We start from the raw sequence: 12,050 nt of genomic DNA on the forward strand, positions 1-12,050 counted from the left end.
ATTAAGACGGCATAAGAAGGTGTTCTGTTATTGCTTTCTGCTGACTTTATGGATATTTGTCTAGTGAGTGCAAGTGGAAGACATTTGTAGCTGGCCCTATTTAGTAAGCACAGCTAGAGTTCCTGTACAGTGTCTTTCAAATGAGAGACTACTTCCTTGATTAGATTTACTTTATTCCATTGTTATAAATACTGAAAATCACAAGAAAAGACTTCTCTGAAGACCAGCTGCTTTACCAGTCACTTGAGTTTAGTATGAGGCTCTGTGATGTGGAGTGGAAAACCATGTTCTGAAGCTTTCTGATACATGGTCTTTACTGTAAATGTGCATGGTTTCCCACCCTGGTCTGACCCCTTAGCCACTCTTTCATATGTAAAGAGTATGGCTTCATCAGCATTCGTGCTATTTTTTCACTTTGTGTCTTTAACCAAAAATGTATATTTTATTTATTTATGGCATTTATATCCCACAATATTCCCACCCACGGGCAGGCTCAATGTGGAGTACAATAGTCTATTAAGCAAACAATAATTCAAAATACAGTATTCAATGTCGTAAGAGGGAAAGAGAAATAACTGAGGAGGGAAAGGGAGAGAGGAGAAGGTGACAATTTGACGCTATGATAGCCGTGGTTCAGATGGTTCAGAAGGATGTGGCGCCAGGCGGGCTCACGGCGTATGCTCTACTAAAAAGGAAGGTCTTGAGTCGCTTCTTGAAGGTCAGGTGATCAGGAGTGAATTTGACCACTTGAGGCAGCCCGTTCCACAATTGAGTGCTGAGGTAAGAAACAGAGGGAAGCATAGACGGTCTTATATTTGAGGCCACTAAAAGCAGGGTAGTGGAGATTGAGGTACAAACGAGCTGACTTGCGGGAGTTCCTGGGCGGCAGGTTAATGAGAGTGTCCATATAAGCAGGGGCTTCTCCATAGATGATTTTCTGCACCAATGTGCAGATCTTGAAAACGATGCGGTCCTTCACAGGAAGCCAGTGCAACCTCTCACGCAGCAGTCTCAAACTTTCAAATCTCGATTTACCGAAGATGAGTCGAGCTGCTGTGTTCTCAGCAGTTTGCTGTTTTTTTAGGAGCATGCTTGTGCATCCCCCATAGATACTGTTGCAGTAATCGAGACAGCTTATAACTAGAGACTGGACTAGGCTGCGGAATACTTCTCTAGGGAAATAAGGCTGGATACGCTTAAGCTTCCAAAGGGAGAAGAACATTTGCTTGACTGTAGAGTTCACATGCTGCTCCAATGTCAAAGATCTATCAACTATGACTCCCAAGATTTTTAGGGACTCCGAAATTGGCAGGACGAGCTCAGGAGTAATTAATGTAGGAGGCCTGAGTTTGTTATAGGGAGAGGAGAGAATCAAACAATGTGTTTTCTCTGCGTTGAATTTGAATCGAAATGAGTTGGCCCAGTTGAGCATGGTGTTAAAGCCTTGCCGAATCTTACTGGTTATTTCATTTAGGTCTTTCTCAAAAGGGATGAAGATAGTGGTGATATCAGCATAGATAAATGGGTTAAGTCCCAGTTTGGAAAGAGCCGCTACCAAAGGAATCAATATCATGTTGAAGAGAGTTGGTGATAGTGGGGAACCCTGTGGCACTCCACAGTCTGCTTTCCAATGAGATGATAAGTTACACTTGGCATTTACTTGGTAAGTTCTTGATGTAAGAAAGCCTCTCAGCCAGGCTAGTACGTTTCCACTGGCACCAAAGTAATCTAGGAGCTGCAGCAGGATGCCATGGTGCACCATGTCGAAGGCACTAGACATGTCGAACTGTAAGAGCAAAATACTCTTCCCTACAGCTATTTCCCTCTTAAAGTTGGATAGGAGAGTGACAAGCACGGTCTCAGTACTGTGGAGCGGTCGAAATCCCGACTGCGATGTATGCAGAATATTAAACTTGTCCAAGTGCTCACTAAGTTGTTTATTCACCAAGCTCTCCATAAGTTTCATGAAAAGGGGAATAGATGCTACAGATGGACAGATCACTACTCTTTTTCTTGGCATCTTTGGGTACTGGGGTAAGTAGGATATTACCATAGCTTACAGGGAACTTGCCATTACCAAGCATATAGTTGAGATGTAGCGTCAAGTCATCTAGAAAACAGGCAGGGGCACATTGGAGTAAATAATTGGGGCACACATTTTTTTTTTATTTTTTAGTTACATTTGTACCCCGCGCTTTCCCACTCATGGCAGGCTCAATGCGGCTTACATGGGGCAATAGAGGGTTAAGTGACTTGCCCAGAGTCACAAGGAGCTGCCTGTGCCTGAAGTGGGAATCGAACTCAGTTCCCCAGGACCAGAGTCCACCACCCTAACCATTAGGCCACTCCTCCACTCCAATCCAGCCTGCAGTACTTCCTGACAAATCTGCGAAGCTCCAGCTTGACGGAATCTACAGAAAGAGGTGAAAAGCTTGAGAACAAACGGTCTGCTGGTTGCTCGTCAGGCCCCGGGTCCAAGCCACTAATAAAATCACTAATGCTGGAATTGTTCAGCGGGAGGGAGCTCTGTAATTTGATGAGTTTGTCTTGAAAAAATTTGGCTAAATCTGCAGCTGGAGGTATGCCTTCTCCTGTTGTGGTAAGCACAGTGGTATCCATTAGTTTGTTTACAAAGAAGTAGAGCTTTTTGGCATCATTGAAATCCGGTCCTATCTTGATTTTGAAGTAGTGTTTTTTTGCCTGCCTAATTGCATAATTGTACTTTCTGTGAGACTGCCTACATGCAGTGAAATGTTGAGTGTCCTGGTGCTGTCTCCAGGCCCTTTCAAGTCTTCTGTTGTTGGTTTTGAGCGTTCTAAGGTCATCATTAAACCACGGGGCAGCTACTTTCCTTTTTGTTGAACACACCTTGAGTGGCGCTATGGCGTCTAAGATACTTCTGCATCAGTTATCCCAATTGAGGAAGAAGCTATCCGAGTCCACCGGGTCAGGCCAGTCTGACTCATAAATGGACTGCCAAAATGCCGCTGGGTCGACATACCTTCTTGTCGTGTATGACGTTAGGGAATGTGTGCGCTGTGGACCTTTTATCTGCCACAAAATTGAGCAGTTGAGCTTAAAGTGATCAGACCAAGGGACAGCTGACCACAGGACTTTGGTAATGCACAATCTATTGTGATTAGCCGATTTGAGGGAGAGGAGATCTAATGTGTGTCCTTTTGAGTGGGTAGCCTGAGTATTCCAGTAGGTAAAGTCCCAAGAGCTGAGGAAGTCTAAGCAGTCACGCGTGTGTGCTGAGGAATAGTTTTCAAGGTGCAGATTGATGTCTCCCAGGACAAGTACGTTGGGACAGGACAAGCATGTATTGGAAATGAAATCAGCAAAAATAGGTTGTGCTTCACTCCAGTTGCTGGGCGGCCGGTATAGTAGGATACAAGTCAGGTGACCAAATAAGGTTTTATTAAGGATTCTCACTGAGACGATTTCGAGTTGCGGCATAATGGAATCAGCAATGGGTTCTATGATAAAGGTGGAGCGATAAATAAGTGCTATGCCTCCTCCACCTCTCCTCCCAGGATGTGACCAATGGACAAGCTTATAACCCAAGGGGCATAAATCAAGCAAGATGGGATCAGTTTGGTATTGGACCCAAGTTTCTGTAATGAAGACCAGGTTGAGGTTTTCTAGCGTGATACAATCAGTAAAAATTGAGGCTTTTTTGACTACGGATCTGGCATTTGCATAACCCACTAGGACAGAACGAGAGGAAGGCGACAGGGACTGTAATTGGGAAATGCGTAGAAGTTGACGTTCTTTGGCTGGTTTGACACGTAGACTGGAAGGACAGCTCGGTAGTCTGCATGAAGTGTGTAGGATGGGAATGTAGCTGCTTTCTGAAGGAGAAATGGAAGAAGAGAAGAATATTAGTGAGAGAAAATGGCAGGCAAAGAAAGACGTAAACATGTCCGTTTTAGAAGCAGAGAAGAAGAATGGCTCCTGAGATGATACCGGCTGCGGCAAACGCTGAGATGGATGCAACTGGCAGGTGCACTGTCGGGTGGGAGCCAGGCCGGGCTCGGGCAGCAGCACAATTTTCTTTTAGTTCACTAGATGGGGTTTTCTGTAAGGTAGGCCTATGGTCTCTGATAGGTATTTTTTTCTCTGAAGCGAGAACTTTTTCTTTTCCCTTAATTTGAGATTTACTTTTTTTATTATTATTACCCTGTCAGAATCCAGCCAGTGGCTTTAATTTTTTTATTCCAAGTGTCAGCAAACGATGTTCATCATAGTGTAGTATATCTCTGGGAAGGACTGGGATGCTGATGGCTGTGAAATCTGTTCTGGGAAAAAAGGCAGTTGAGGGTAAATATGGTTGAAGTCTAAAAAATCTTGAGTGGAGCGGAACGGGTGGAGGTGAATCTGTTTTTCTGTCATTCAAAAAGTACAAAGACCAGGGGACACTCAATGAAATTGCATGGAAATAGTTTTAAAACAGGAGGAAATATTTTTTTCCCTCAATGAATAGTTAAGCTCTGGAGCTCATTGCCAGAGCATGTGGTAATGGCAGTTAGTGTATTCGGGTTTGAAAAATGTTTGGGAAAAGTCCATAGCCTGCTATTGAGGTGGACATGGGGGAAGCCACTGCTTGCTCTGGGATTGGTAGGATGGAATGGTGATACTAATTGTATTTCTGCTAGGTACTTGTGACCTGGATTGGCCACTGCTGGAATCAGGATTCTGGGCTGGATGGACCATTGGTCTGGCACAGTATGGCTGTTCTTATAATAGTATTCCTTGTAACTTGAGGATATGACTCCCATATCTTGGCAAGCTCTTTCCATAGAGTATACCACATCATTATTAGTAACAATGTTATGAGTGGTCATCACAGGTAAATATTTTAATGGTAAATCCAGAGAATTGCTCCGATTCGTATTGTTACCAAAGTGGCATTTTCAACATGTTATCTGATGTCCAAAAAGCCATGTTTGCTCAATTGATGGATGTAGCCATATGGCCTTTACTTGCTATGATTTTCTTTGTTTCTGTGTTACTATTAGTCCTGCCCACATGAACCCAAAGGAAATAATTTTTTATCCTTTAATAGTCTTCTGGATATAAAAGGAAAAGAATGTACTTGGGGGGGGGGGGGGGGGGGGTCTTAAAACTGTAAGCTCATATTTACACTGGAATTCCTCTAAATGCTCAGTGGTACAGCTCTAGTAAGATCAGTTTCTAAGGAAGCAAGGCAGTCCTGAAATCAATTCATGGACTGCAAAGCTGGTACAGCCATGCAGGGCTCAGGTTCTGATGCAGTATGTGAATGTGGAGTAGCCCCTATGCAGAACACCTGTAAGGTATCAATTAGAATAAACACACTGTAGCAAAATGCCACCTGTTTGTGCCACAATAGGATAGTAATTACAGCTCTTGACTTATACAACCTGAGTAGGTGATGTCTCTTCCTTTTTGAAGATGAAAGTAACAGCAGGTGTTTGTCTGTCTGTCACAGGCAATGCTTGAACTTGACATTCCACAGTTGTTGGAGATCTGTAGCTCTGGAGTGTTCTGATGATCCAGCGCGGTGAAGAAGTAGATTGATGATAGTAGATAGGTTATCTCTTGCCACAGCTGATGCATTTTGATATTAGTAATGTTTCTGATTTAATAACATCATGGTAGGTGGTTGGCATTTGCTCAAGTTCTGTGTGAGGCAATGCCCTGCCTTACCCAATAGCATACATCACCCCAGTACTACGGAGGGGCAGGCAGATTATAAGTAGTACACTTAGTGGGCGTGCAAGTTGAAAGGAAAGGAGAGATGTACTGGAGCTGTTTTTTTCTTTCAGGCTCTGATGCTCAAAACTCCGGTGCTAGACAGAACAGCCCAGCAAAATAACTTCCCAATGCTCAACACTATTACCATGCAAATTATATGCTCTCTGTTAGCACTGGGAAGTTAATTGGGAGAAATATGCATGGCGCATGCGCATAAGTTTGTGGTAAGCAAATCTCTTTTATGTATGTGTCCAGGCAAACCCAGAAGTGATGCTTACATTGGTGCTGTTCCTCTGCTCCTTTAAATATAAGCTTTTCAAATTTTTTTTCACCTGGCAAGCATAAGTTTAAGCACAGGAAACGAGAGCCAATGCGTGCTTTCAGTTTTGGGTTTGATACAACTTCCACACATTTGTCTTGTACTGTCAGCATTTAGGGGCTTACACGGGCTTCCTTCTGTTTCTAAATTGATAAAAACCAGCAGATTTTAGAGAGAATGGTGAGACATCCTCTCCAAACACCCTAATGCCTGCTGTAAGGGTGGCTTTGGGTTGTGTTTTTTTTTTTTTTTTGCACTGTTCTCTGAGCATTAGGAGGGAATAGAAAATGACCTCATCAACATCGTTTGACTACATTAGTGTGCTATTTGTGCTGGTGTTTGGTTCGCTTGTTTCCTGCGCTAGAGTTTATCATTCTGCGCTAGTTAATGCAGGTGCTAGTCCAGCACTAATGGCCTCTAGTGCCCACGTTTGCTTCTGAGCAGCGACCTTTCCATGTAGTGACAAACTCCTGTGCACAACAGGCAGGCACAGAACGCTGTGTGACTTGTCTGTCCTTTTAGTCTGAGTCAGTGCCAGTGCTAATGCTCAGTGATGTGTGTCTGAGGGGCAGGCTGGGCCAGATATAGAAAGCAGCAGGCACAGTTGTAGTACAGGCTTCAGGATTATGAATGGATAGGCACACAGTTTATTGAACATTAACACATTAATCATGTCCTTTTCAAGAGGGAGGAAATGTGCAGATAAAAGAGAATGAGGTAAGGAAAGCTATACTTATACTAGGTGCCACTGTAGTACCACTAGTATTAGTGACCTATGCTTAAGTAAGCATATGTTATCAAATAGAGATGCAATTGTATAGGAGTACAAAAACAGCAGCTGTCAAAAGCAGTACAATGCTCTCTTCTTTTCATATGTAGTCTGGGTTAGAGAAAATCTTTGAATCAGATGATGAAGATATGCAAGAATGATCACAAATATTCTGGTGATCTCTAGCTGAGCAGCTTATTGGCAGTCTGGTGTCTGATGAGGAGGAGACTCCTACAGCTGCAGATGCAACGGGTGGCCATATGTTTATGCTAGTACTAATGCACCAGTATCTTCTGACACTAGCCACGAGTGGCCAGATATACAGGGATAAGGGATTCAAGGGAAAGAATAGATGTTTGGAGGTGCTTTCATGCCCTGGAAGATCAATGCGTTTCAGAATGTCTGCAATGTAAAAAGCATTTGAACTTTGGAAAAATATCTTTCCAACACTTCATATGAAGTACCGCTTACAAGCACTGTTGCTTTCAGAGGAGGCTGGAAGTCCTTCAAGTCAGAGCAATGCTGTACTAGTCCCAGGAACGGAACAGGAGAAAAGGGGAGGATCTAGTAATGGTGACGGTTAATGCTCTTCCCCAACCCCTGCCAGCAGTTACATGCAGGTCTTGAATACAGAGAAAAACTTCAGTGGAGGAAACGGTACTATCATGTCCCATGCCAGGAGACAGACTATATTAAAAGTAGTTACATTGTATTTAGGTGAAATTAGTGCTTTGAATGACCAGCCTCTGTAGATTGTGGAGAAGTGGATTTCAAGTACCTGTTCTGTCCGTTAGCTCCTAATTTCAAACTGTTCAATAGGACTATATTTAGGAGACAGGTGAATCTCCACTTTGTTCACTGGGTGAGCAGTGGCAGTCAGAATATTAGGCACATGCAGGCATTGGTGATCTTCTGTTGTGAGTATTAAGTGTGCACTTTTCTAATAACATTGTCTTCCCCCCCCCCCCCCCCCCCCCCCCCCGAAGTAAAAATTAAGGTAGATTAAACAACACAGAATGAAAAATGCTGCAGCTGCTATGGGAAACAAAATACACATTTTTGGGCTACCCAACCCTTGCCCTTTAAAGGCTGCAGCATTTTTGGCCTCAGTCACATTGGAAGGGGGTTGGCACCTTAATAACATTTGTGCTCAGGGTGGGTATCTTGCTTGCTCTGCTGCCTCTTGGCACAGCACCTCTCTCTGTAGGACAGGCTGGGGAATGTTTTAAAGTGCTGGACCTTGGGCTTCACATTGAAAAACAAGATACTCCCTGTCCCATTGACCCATGTGTTGTAGGGCCATGCTTCTAATCTCCAGTGTAGGCATAGGTACCATGGCACCCCAAAATGTTTCTTCCCTGCTTCTCGCATGACAACTTTTCTCTTACCTCACTCTCTAATGTGGCAATTCTGTCAGCTGTATAAGGGGCATTGTGTGGCCAGCCATTGCAGGGCCTTCAGCATTTGCACATGCTCAAGGCTGACCGACTTCTGTCTCCTCTGAAACAGACAGTTTCCTGTGCACACATGATTAAGGCCCCACGCTGTCTGATCACACAATGCTTCATATGCAGTTGATATAGTTGCTACCCCAGGGGAGTGAGGTAACGGAATAAATCCTGGCAGAAGTGGTGGGACAGAGAAGAAGATAGATGCTGAATGCCATGGGGGGGGGGGGAAGCGAGGTAGGGAAAGAGAAAAATGCTACAGACTAATGGGGATTGGGCTGAAAGGGAGGGAAGGAAGGACAGAGATGCTCGAGACTATTGAGTGCAGTTGAAAGGGAGGGAAAGAGACAAACTTGACACTATGGGATGGTAGGGAGGGGTTTGAGGTGGTTTGGGCACCCCTAACCAAAAAGGCATTCTGCTGTTCCTGTATATAAGGGAATGAAGGTGGATTGCATAATTGATCTTCCACGTATGTGTTTCTCACTACTTCTTTTATTATTTCAGCTTAGTCAGAACCAGGGCTGTAATCTGGTACTATGAGCCTTTATTTGTATCCACCTGAGTTTTACCACGTCTAACCAGTGGGTATCCCTTTCCCAACTTGGCTCGGTTATTTACGTAATAATTCCAGGTGGGTCACTGTTTATTAAAACTCTTGATATCCCATCATTGCTGAACATAGATCATAATGGCTTACAATAAAACAATCATAAAATTTTAGAAAGAACACCATAACAAATAGGAAAGAAATAGACCAATCATACGGACATTAAAATAAACACAAAACATTACAAAGAATCATCTGTATCCTTTATTTCTTGTTGAGAGTACCAGAATAGAGCAGGTCTACTGGAATGCACGAGGAGGGAGTTTTAAGAAGATATTGAACTCCAAAAGTCAATTCAAAGTAGTGAGCTTTAAAGAAATTTATATGAAAGGGTAACTCTGAGAAGGGAGATAGGGAAAAAAAATGAGCAGAATTACAAGTAGATTTGTAGTGCGTAGATGTTGGGTTGGGAAGTACCAGCCAAGGGTGTACAGTGGGGGAAATAAGTATTTGATCCCTTGCTGATTTTGTAAGTTTGCCCACTGACAAAGACATGAGCAGCCCATAATTGAAGGGTAGGTTATTGGTAACAGTGAGAGATAGCACATCACAAATTAAATCCGGAAAATCACATTGTGGAAAGTATATGAATTTATTTGCATTCTGCAGAGGGAAATAAGTATTTGATCCCCCACCAACCAGTAAGAGATCTGGCCCCTACAGACCAGGTAGATGCTCCAAATCAACTCGTTACCTGCATGACAGACAGCTGTCGGCAATGGTCACCTGTATGAAAGACACCTGTCCACAGACTCAGTGAATCAATCAGACTCTAACCTCTACAAAATGGCCAAGAGCAAGGAGCTGTCTAAGGATGTCAGGGACAAGATCATACACCTGCACAAGGCTGGAATGGGCTACAAAACCATCAGTAAGACGCTGGGCGAGAAGGAGACAACTGTTGGTGCCATAGTAAGAAAATGGAAGAAGTACAAAATGACTGTCAATCGACAAAGATCTGGGGCTCCACGCAAAATCTCACCTCGTGGGGTATCCTTGATCATGAGGAAGGTTAGAAATCAGCCTACAACTACAAGGGGGGAACTTGTCAATGATCTCAAGGCAGCTGGGACCACTGTCACCACGAAAACCATTGGTAACACATTACGACATAACGGATTGCAATCCTGCAGTGCCCGCAAGGTCCCCCTGCTCCGGAAGGCACATGTGACGGCCCGTCTGAAGTTTGCCAGTGAACACCTGGATGATGCCGAGAGTGATTGGGAGAAGGTGCTGTGGTCAGATGAGACAAAAATTGAGCTCTTTGGCATGAACTCAACTCGCCGTGTTTGGAGGAAGAGAAATGCTGCCTATGACCCAAGAACACCGTCCCCACTGTCAAGCATGGAGGTGGAAATGTTATGTTTTGGGGGTGTTTCTCTGCTAAGGGCACAGGACTACTTCACCGCATCAATGGGAGAATGGATGGGGCCATGTACCGTACAATTCTGAGTGACAACCTCCTTCCCTCCGCCAGGGCCTTAAAAATGGGTCGTGGCTGGGTCTTCCAGCACGACAATGACCCAAAACATACAGCCAAGGCAACAAAGGAGTGGCTCAGGAAGAAGCACATTAGGGTCATGGAGTGGCCTAGCCAGTCACCAGACCTTAATCCCATTGAAAACTTATGGAGGGAGCTGAAGCTGCGAGTTGCCAAGCGACAGCCCAGAACTCTTAATGATTTAGAGATGATCTGCAAAGAGGAGTGGACCAAAATTCCTCCTGACATGTGTGCAAACCTCATCATCAACTACAGAAGACGTCTGACCGCTGTGCTTGCCAACAAGGGTTTTGCCACCAAGTATTAGGTCTTGTTTGCCAGAGGGATCAAATACTTATTTCCCTCTGCAGAATGCAAATAAATTCATATACTTTCCACAATGTGATTTTCCGGATTTAATTTGTGATGTGCTATCTCTCACTGTTACCAATAACCTACCCTTCAATTATGGGCTGCTCATGTCTTTGTCAGTGGGCAAACTTACAAAATCAGCAAGGGATCAAATACTTATTTCCCCCACTGTATAAGGGATTGTAACAGGAAAGGTAAGGTGAGGAGCCAAAGTGGAGAGTCTTACGTGTGAGACAGAGCATCTTAAACCTGCATCTGTAATGAGCAGGTAACCAGTGAAGATGGAGAGCATTACATAAAAATCTTGCAGCAGAGTTGTGGAGTGTTTGAAGACAATGAAAAACATAGGATGAAATTCCACAAACAATTGTGATAAAATAATCTATTTGAGATATGACAAAAGCATTGATAAAGAGTAAGGAGGAGAGAAATCCAAAAATTGGCTAATGGAGCAGAGTCGCCGGATCCAGTAAAAGCCCTTCTTAATAACCGGAGCAACATGGTGTTCAAAAGTAAGCCCTGAATCAAATATAACCCCAAGTTAACAAAATGAAGTAACGAGAAATATGAACATGTTAACAGATGAAGAGGCACAGATGGGGTCTGCAGAGAACCTGTGATCCAGCAGGCAGTGATTTTTGATGGGCTAAGTACCTGTCTGTAGTGGGCAAGCCAGTGGGCGAGAGAATGCAGGCACAACAATGGATGACAGATCAGGAGTAAGAGGGGACACCTAGATAAAGCAGAAGAATATCATCTGTATAGATGAAAAATGTTGTTACATTCCTGTAAAAGATGAGATAATGGACTAGTATTCTATAACAGATTAGAACTGCATTGGCTAGACTGGTTCTGTAGTTAGAGTTTTTGAGCCTTCTGGCTTTCAGCAACAATGCATTGAGCCCAGCCCATAGCAGTATGCACCACTGTGTACAGCAATCTTATGTTAAAGGAAAACTCAGGATCTGTGCTTGAGAGAGTGCTTTCTACTTGTCCTCTAAGTGCTGTCACAATGGATGGGCAAGCAGAGTGACTTCCCAGGCCTCATGCTGAGCCTCAGAGCATGCAAGGGAGGGTGGCCCAAGAACAGGAATGCTTGGCCTGGGCATCATTTTGTCCTGGGACTGCCCTGCCCCTTCCATAATATTTTAAAATTAGTGAAACGCAGGAGCACAACATTGCACTTAACTGATTGTTACCTAGACAATGTGGGGATGGAGAAACAGATATCCTTTGTCTGATTCTGAAACTCCTTAAGCCTTCCTTTCTGGTGATTTGTTTTCTGCCTTACCTACCAAAGCTAGATTCTTCAA

The sequence above is a fragment of the Microcaecilia unicolor genome, chromosome 4 (genome assembly GCF_901765095.1).
Source record: "Microcaecilia unicolor chromosome 4, aMicUni1.1, whole genome shotgun sequence".
In the NCBI taxonomy this organism is placed as follows: Eukaryota; Metazoa; Chordata; class Amphibia; order Gymnophiona; family Siphonopidae; genus Microcaecilia; species Microcaecilia unicolor.